Here is a 6,803-nt window from a genome sequence, read left to right as displayed (position 1 = left end):
TTTACCTATTTTAGTGAGTCCTTTCAAATGCTTTCGGGAGAGGGAGAGGCCGAGGGGGTGATTATCCCACTGGATTTATTTTTGTATTCTCTTGTGCTCATAATGCTCATAATATCCTGCTTGCAGTGGACGTTTGGGGAATGAAACAACATATTCCAGATGTTTCTGTCTTTATACAGATCAGTTACTTTGCCGACTAATCCTGTCTGAGTGACCGTCACCAGTTCCCCTCCTTCTTTAGAACAATCCCAAGTGGAGCCTTCACGGTGAACGATAGATGTGTTTGTTTTGGTAATGTGGGGTAGTGAAGGGCAAAATTCAACAAGGTCAGAAAAATAGCGAAAATAGTAGATCTAAGGACATTCCCTCTATGCTTTCAGTTCGTCTTAGTTGGTTTTGTAATTACGCACAACACAGTTTCACTTGGTTATCATTGTTGTTAAGACCTCGTTTTTATTACCTGAAATGTGTTACCTAAAATGTATTTTTTAAATTATTTTAATTTTTTAATTCAAGTTTTTTTGTTATTCCATTACTTTTAGTTATCTATAATGACCCTGATCTAGACTAATTAAATATCCCTCCAATCAGGTGCGAGCTATCCTCCAGATAATGATGCGGTTTGGGTGGATCTGGGTAGGACTGGTGGTCGATGATGACGATGTAGGCCACAGTATCGCCAGGACCTTCCGGTCAGAGCTTGACCGCTCTGGCCTGGGATGTCTGGCGTACGTGGAGGTTATGGCCCCGAACTGGGCCGTCTTTCAGAGGACCGCCACTGTGATGAAGGAATCCACGGCTCGTGTGGTCATTTATTATGCACAACATCTGAAAAATGTCGTGGTGGAGGTTGGGCTTTATGATACATACCTATGATTTTAGGATTCATGATTATAGGGGATCTGAATTTACCAACGATTCTGTTCAACCCATTAGATGATGAAGCAGAATGTGACAGGTCTGCAGTGGCTGACCAGGACTGGCTTTGCGACAACCACTATGCTCCACCATCCTGACTTCATGCCCTACATGACAGGACACCTGGGCCTCGCCGTCCACCGTGGAGACATACCAGGTCTGAGGGACTTCCTGATGAAAATACATCCTGACAATGATCCTGACAACACTGTAGTGAGTCTTTTGTTTCATTCAGTATTCAAAGGTAGTTTAAGTGATTTTCTTTGGTTAAAGTAAGTGTTGAATAGCTCTATATTCTGATAGTACTCATTGCTGTAGAGTGTTTGTTTAGTAACAGGGGTCTCCATGTCTCTCCTGCTCTTTATTAAACAGAAAAATTTCAGGTCGGGTGCAAATTTTATCCAATCAGGATAGAGAACTCAGACAGGATACAGATTAAACAAGTGGAATTGGAAGTGACAAATAAATGAGCAGAAAAAATGTTGAACTGGAACACTATAAAATTGAAGCTGATGAATGGGTGCTCTCTCCTGATTGGCAGACTTTTTGTCACCTACCTGAAAATGTATTTTCTGTTTATTAAAGAGCTGGAGAGACAGGGCGACCCCTGTTACTGAACAAACACTCTATAGCAATGATTACTATCACAATATAGAGCTATTTAACAATGTTACTGAACAAACACTAGCAATGATTACTATCACAATATACAGCTATTTAACACTGTTACTGAACAAACACTCTATAGCAATGATTATTATCACAATAGAGATCACTTACCCTACCTTTAAGCTGCAATTTTAAACTGATGTCTGCTAATGTAATTGTAAATGTCTGCTAATAATTCACATGGTTTCATGGTGTCTTCAGGTGAGGTTGTTTTGGGAGCAGACATTTTGGTGTACATTTCCACTCCAAGATGATGTGGTTGATGTAGGAGGGGAGTATGATGTAGAGATCCGAGTGTGTACTGGACAAGAGGACCTAGAAAAAACATGGTTGTTGGATATGTCTGACGTGAGGGCAGAGTATAATGTGTACAAGGCTGTGTATGCTCTGGCCCATGCCCTCCATGACATGCTGCAGTGTAAGCCAGGAAGAGGGCCTTTCATTGGGCACAGCTGTGCCAGTGTGCAGACAATACAGCCATGGCAGGTATACAAGATCAATTCACACTTTCTGTTAAGGTTTTCTATTTGGACTCAGAATAATAATAACATGTAAATAGTGCCTAACTTTGATCAGAGGTGGAGGAGCCGACTTTTAGATATTGGACAGTTAGCAAACCCAACTACTCTGTAGTTGGGTTTGCTAACTGGGCCTGGTTCCCTGATCTGTGTGAGAGAGAGAGAGAGAGAGAGAGAGAGAGAGAGAGAGAGAGAGAGAGAGAGAGAGAGAGAGAGAGAGAGAGAGAGAGAGAGAGAGAGAGAGAGAGAGAAACTATTCAGAGAACAGACTTGTACAGAACAATTTGCCATTTGGAAAATAACCTTATAATCTCATTATAATTGAACAAAAGTAGCTTACTGATTAGGCTATTTTGTTGTTTGTATTTTTTGTTGCTATAGTAACGTTTCAAACCAATGCAGAACTCAAACAATGGGACTTAATTATCAGTTTGTAATGAACACGTAATATGCATGCTTGTGAATTATTTGTTTTATATTAAAGACATTTTCCCATTGTGCAAGCAATACTTCTTGGCTAATTATTGCTTGCAAAATATAATTTTAATCTAATTTCCAATCTCGTAAAAGATACAAGATACAAATCTAAAATAGCAATATACTATCCCTGTAATTATTTCAGATTTAGGAAGGTAAGATACAACTCTTGTAGTAAAGGCAAACTGCCACCATGTATTAACTACAATTAATAGCCTATTATTTGATATTAGCTACCACAAAATGACATGTCATGTGATCATGTGTAACCAAGTCCTTTTTAACAGAATGTACTGTAATTTACATCACTTAACAATAAACAGACAGCCAACTACAGAATTTGGCCACTGATGTCTGCACTCAGCTGCTATAGAAATATAGTGAATAGAACACACCTTTCATTGACTGTCATCATGCTAACCTGCAGTGCACATGCACAACATTCAGATAGATGGCCTGTGTATGTAGTCAGACCCTCATACTTATTTCTTATAGGCTTTGATTGATCATTATACTTTGTTTTGATGTAGCCTTCACAACGTGTTGTTTGTCATTCTAGATGAGCACGCTTGGGGCTGTTCTCTTCTGTTAGATTATCTCTCTCCTCTCTGCGATCCACCTACACCTCAAAAGCACATGAACTTAAACCCTTAAAGGTTCTATGACATTCATTTTCACTTTTTTATATTTTTTATGTTTTTTGGGGGGTTTTATGACTTCAAATACACCTAAAAAATCTGAACTTTGAACATTCAGTGGATTTTCTGTGGTCTGGGGTTTTCTGAATAATTAGGCTGAAAAGTAATCTGAGCTTGGCCCTTCGACAGTGAGGTCACAGTCGATTAATCCCGCCCACTCTCTTCCTCGCCCCTCCCCTCCCCTATCCTTTCCTTTGGGGGGGGCGGAGCAGAGGCGATGATTGGCAGGCAAAATCCCTCACCAGCGACACCCGCAGGCAAAGATTTCTTTTTTCATTGCAGTTGAAAAGGCTTTAGAAATGTGAGAGAAAAACACCTGCCATGGATAAATGGAGTGGAATTTTTTTGAGCACGCTTGGGGCTCTTCTCTTCTTTTAGATTATCTCTCTCCTCTCTGCGATCCACCTACACCTCAAAAGCACATGAACTTAAACCCTTAAGGTCAAGTGAAGGCTATTCTGTACTGTAGTTGTTCTACTCATCTAGCCTGGGACCAGACGCATCTGCCAGTGCAAAATAAAATTGCCCTCTGCGATTTGGGTCTGGCACCGCTCCGTCGTGAATCCATTTCCTGCTCCCGAAGTCTGGGGTGACCAATCAGGGCCCAGTATTCAAATATGGGAGACTGTAATTGGTAGTTGGTTGAAGGTCTAACCAATTGTGTCGAGAGTCATTGTTTTGATCCCGCCCCCTTGGGAAAAAAACTTCCTCATAGTGGCACCAGACTCATATCCACGCAGTGATATAGTCTGGCTATAAGAGGCTACTACTCATCCATATTAGTGCCGTTTAGCAGAGACATCGCTTGCTATATAGTTTCACAAACATGGGGAAGTGCAGTGTGTGAGTTGATATTGTTAAATTCCCTTGTCGTATACACACTTTCTAGCTTTTGTATTACCTGGAAAAAGTCAACTTCACCACATCATCTGGGGATGATGTATCATTTGATGAGAATGGAGATGCTTTACCCATCTTGGATATCGTGAACTGGGTGTGGCTCCCTGATGGAAGTTTAAATGTTCAAAATGTAGGCGTGTTCAAGAAGTCAGCCTCCGGAGATGAAGAACTCATCCTTGATGAAGACAGAATCTTCTGGAGCTTTGAATCCACAAAGGTCACTTCAGCTTTCTAAAATAACCAATGCTGATCTCATGATGTGAATGTCATTTAATTTAGTCTGAGATTAATCATAGATAATCTCCTCTGTAGCCTCCTCGGTCAGTGTGCAGTGAGAGCTGTTCTCCTGGAACCCGTGTGGCCAGAAGGAAAGGAGAACCTGTCTGCTGCTTTGACTGCATTGCATGTTCTGAGGGAGAGATCAGCAACAAGACAGGTTTACATTACATTACTAGTCCATACCCAGGGATGCTCACACCCAAACTATGTGCGTACTTGAGACAAGGGATTACAACTGCCACTACAGATCCATAGTCTGTGGCAAAGAACCAAGAAAATTCAGTGCCCATGTGCAAGTTCCGATCATTTGGTCAACTCACTAAGGAGATAAATGGTCACAGACAGACAGACAGACAGACAGACAGACAGACAGACAGACAGACAGACAGACAGACAGACAGACAGACAGACAGACAGACAGACAGACAGTAGGATAGGATGTAACAATGTAGGTTACCTTTACGACAGTACTTTACTTGTCTGACCCTTTAACCTTGATGTCTTTGTTAGACTCTACAGAGTGCACCAGTTGTCCAGAGGACTTCTGGTCCAGTCCCCAGCATGACCACTGTGTCCCTAAGATCATGGAGTTCCTCTCCTACCATGAGGCCCTTGGTATCTCCTTGACAACCATCTCATTGATAGGCACACTTATCTGTGCCATTGTCCTGGGAATTTTCGTCAATTATCGAGACACGCCCATGGTGCGCGCCAACAACTCAGAACTCAGCTTCCAACTCTTGCTGTCACTCAAACTATGTTTCCTGTGCTCTCTTCTTTTCATTGGCCGCCCCAACCTCTTGACCTGTCAACTAAGGCATGCAGTATTTGGGATCAGCTTTGTGCTGTGTGTCTCGTGTATCCTGGTAAAGACTATGGTGGTGTTGGCCGTGTTCAAGGCCTCCAAGCCTGGGGGTGCAGACATTATGAAGTTGTTCGGTGCTATGCAGCAGAGAGGAATAGTTCTGGCTCTTACTTCCATCCAGGTAATAATCTGCACAGCCTGGCTTGTGTCTGCTTCACCAACTCCTCATAAAAACACACAATACCACAGTGATAAGATAGTTTATGAGTGTCAAGTGGGATCAACAGTTGGTTTTGCAGTGTTACTAGGTTATATTGGTTTACTGGCACTCCTCAGCTTTGTCCTAGCGTTCATGGCAAGGAATCTCCCAGACAATTTCAATGAAGCCAAGTTAATCACGTTCAGCATGTTAATCTTCTGTGCCGTGTGGATAGCCTTCATCCCAGCATATATCAGCTCTCCAGGCAAATATGCAGATGTAGTGGAGGTATTTGCTATTTTAGCATCTAGTTTTGGCGTTTTGTTGGCATTGTTTGGACCAAAGTGTTGTATAATGATTTTGAAACCTGAGAGAAACACTAAGAAAGCCATCATGGGTCGCGGAACATAGAAGCAGAAATGCAAAGATAATACATTTTCTGTATATTTTGTAACAATAGGTGTGTATGCAGTCTGGTCAGATATGCAAACATCTGTATGATAAATAAAAGTTAATGAAAAGTTGAATACCCTCCTTTGTGTGATATGTTCATGGTCAAAAGGGAGAACAGCAGCCGCAAACTCAAACACTGTGCAGGTACCTAAGAGTTTAATGCAAGCATCCAGGCTTGATTGATTGATTGATTGATTGATTGATTGATTTATTGATTGATTGATTGATTGATTGATTGATTGATTGATTGAATACTCTATTAACAGCTTGCAAGTAGTACAGAGGTACGATTTACAATCACTGTTAAAAGGATAACACAAAAAGCCCTTGTTTCCATTGTGGTCGTGTGTATTCAATTAATTAAGACATTTAAAGACAATATACAATAATAAACAAGACATAATCAACACTACTAGCAATGGCCGTATACGTACAGTAAACAGGGGGGGGGGTAATTTCTAGTGTTAAGCTTAGAGGGATTTTGTAGGACCATTTACAAATTGCAGACAGGTGGTCTTTTATGGAGGGTACGGGGTCACACTTTTTGATGTTTTTTTGGAAGGGCATTCCACATTTTGGTGGCATAGCAGCAGAACAGATTCGACCCCATGTTTGTGCCGAATCTGGGTTGAGCTCCCTCTAGTGTTGTGCCTGTGTGTCTTTCACATTATTGAAGTAGTCTGACAGGTACATGGGCGTCCCTGTTTCCTTTGCGTATCTTGAAGACCAGGGGCCTATTACACGAAAGCAGAATTAAATAAGCCTGGATTTAAGCCAAATCCAGGTTTGACAGGTTTGACAAATCAAAAAAGGAAACACGGCCGCAATAAATATAGATCCAGGGAGAAAGCGTGGCAAAGTATTGCCGACAAATTAAATGCAAAAGT

This window comes from Gymnoscopelus braueri (assembly GCF_963280865.1).
Source record: "Gymnoscopelus braueri genome assembly, chromosome: 2".
Lineage (NCBI taxonomy): Eukaryota > Metazoa > Chordata > Actinopteri > Myctophiformes > Myctophidae > Gymnoscopelus > Gymnoscopelus braueri.
The sequence above is the reverse complement of the archived record's forward strand: the minus strand, read 5'-3'. Positions refer to the sequence as shown.